Source organism: Fukomys damarensis, unplaced genomic scaffold (assembly GCF_012274545.1).
Source record: "Fukomys damarensis isolate Sample0158 unplaced genomic scaffold, DMR_v1.0_HiC HiC_scaffold_35, whole genome shotgun sequence".
Classification (NCBI taxonomy): Eukaryota; Metazoa; Chordata; class Mammalia; order Rodentia; family Bathyergidae; genus Fukomys; species Fukomys damarensis.
The window spans coordinates 53,457,762-53,460,157 of NW_022900947.1; positions in this window are offsets into that span (position 1 = coordinate 53,457,762).

Sequence of the window (2,396 nt, forward strand, 5' to 3'; positions counted from 1 at the left end):
GTTTTTTTTTTTTTTTTTTTTTTTTTTTTTTGGTACTGGAGATCAAACTCGGGTCCTTGCACTTGCGAGGCAGGCCACCGACCCGCTGAGCTACATCCCCAGCCCCAAGACCAGTGCTTTCCTTGAAGGTAAAATTTTAATTACATTTTCTTCTTCACTGATTGTAATTGATGTGTTTAAATTTGTATATCTGCTTCATTCAACTTTGAAATCTTTCAATTTTTTCCTGTTTTCCATTTTATTGGAGTACAGGTTCTTGAAGTAAGTATTGATGATACTCTGGATTTCTACTGGATCTGCTGTGACTTCACCATTTTCATTCCTAATTGCATGAATTTGAGCCTTTTCTTTCCTTTTTTGATAAGGTTGGCTAAGGGTTTATCAGTTTTTTTATATTCTTTTTAAAAACCAACTCTTCAATTCATTGATTTGTTTTGTATCATTCTCTTAGTTTTCATTGCATTGATTTCTGCTCTGATCTTTATAATTTCCTCCCTTGTATGAGCTTGAGATTTGTCTTGCTCTTCTTTTTCTAGGTGCTTAAGATTCATCATTAGGTTGTTTATTTGAGCTCACTCTGTTTTCCTAGTGTGGGCATTTACTGCTATTAATTTCCCACATAAAACTGCTCTCACTGTATCCCATAGATGCCTATATGTTGTACTTGCATTATCACTAAATTTTAAAAAGTGACTAATTTCTTCAATTCTGCTGTGACCCACTGGTTTTCAAGAGAGTGTTATTCAATTTCTATGTCTTTGTAAAGTTCTTACAGTTTCCTAGGCTGTTGATCTCCAGTTTAATTGCACTAAGGTCTGATAATATACTCGGGATAACTTTGATTCCTTTGCATTTACTTAAACCTGTTCTATGAGCTAGTATGTGGTCTATTTTTGGAGAATGACCCATATGCATCTGAAACGAATGCATATTCTGATTTTGTGGTGTGTAAAACTCTGTAGATGTCTATTAATCCATTTGTTCAAAAGCTTGGTTCAGTTGTAGTATTTTGTTGTTGATTTTTAGTCGAGATGATCTTTCTATTTGTGACAATGCAGTATTGAGGACCCCCACTACATTTGCATTAGTACTTATTTGGTGTTTCCTGTCTCTTAATATTTGTTTTGTAAAGTTGGGGGCATTACTGTTGGGTGCAAATATATTCATCATTGTCATTTCTTCCTGTTTTATTTTTCCCTTTAGAAGGCTGTAGTGACCTTCTTTGTCTCCTTTAATTTTGTTTTGAAATGTACTTTGTCTGCAAATAAGATAGTTACCTCTACTTTTTTCTGGGTTCCTGTTACATGGAGAACTGTTTTCCCTCCTTTTCCTTTCAGTCTGTGAGTTTCTTTTTCAAGTAGTTGTATTTCTTGTATACAGCATATTGTTGGATTTTACTTGTTAACCCATTCTGCTAGTCTATTTCTTTTGATTGGTGAATTGAGGCCATTGACATTGATGGTTATAAATGATATGCATTTACTTATCTTTCTCATGTTATTTTTCTGCTGTTGGTTCTCTTAGTTTTCTCCCTCTCCCATTAAATTCTTACCTATTTAATTTGTTCTGTTAGGCCTCATGGAGTTGTGACCTCTGTTGTATTTTTCTAGGATATTAAAAAAAATATTTGGAGTGCTGATTTCATATTCATGAAGTTTCTCTGGTGTTCTTTGCCATGAAATAATCTCATTTGTCCATCAATTTTGAAAGAGAATTTTGCAGGATATATCAGCCTAGGTTGGAGGTTGTTTTCTTTTAAAGCTTGGAATACCTTTCTCCAGGCTCTCCTTGACTTGAGGGTTTTTGTTGAAAATTCTTTTGTGATTCTGATGGATTATCCTCTGCATGTGATTTGTTTCTTTTTCTAACTGCTTGTAGTATTTTTTTACTTCTGTTGGGTTTCTTGTATCTTGACTATTATACATCTAGGTGTAACTTAATCATAACTAGTTGAAGTTCTATATGCCTCACTTATCCATATATCAAATTCTTTTGCTATTTGGGAAGTTTTCTATCATTAATTCTCTGAACAAATTTTTTATGTCATTTATTCTCTCTTCTGCTTTTATGTGGACTCCTATCAGTCTTATATTCTTCTTCTTCACATCATCTGAGCAGTTGGATTGATTTCTCATGGTTCCTTACTATTTTAAAGAGATCTCTCTTTTCATGGTCACTGACCTCCATCCTGGCTTCTGTATCTGATATTCTGTCTTCAGATTGGGTTAGTCTTCCTTGTATACTTTCAATAGAGGTTTTAATCTCCTGGATATCAGTTTGAATCTGTTTCATGGATTCCATTTCTTTCCTATGTTGGGCATTCATGGCTTCCATCATGGTCCTGAATGCATTTTTAAAAATCTATTTCTGTTCTAGAGTCTCTAATCATGTCTTTT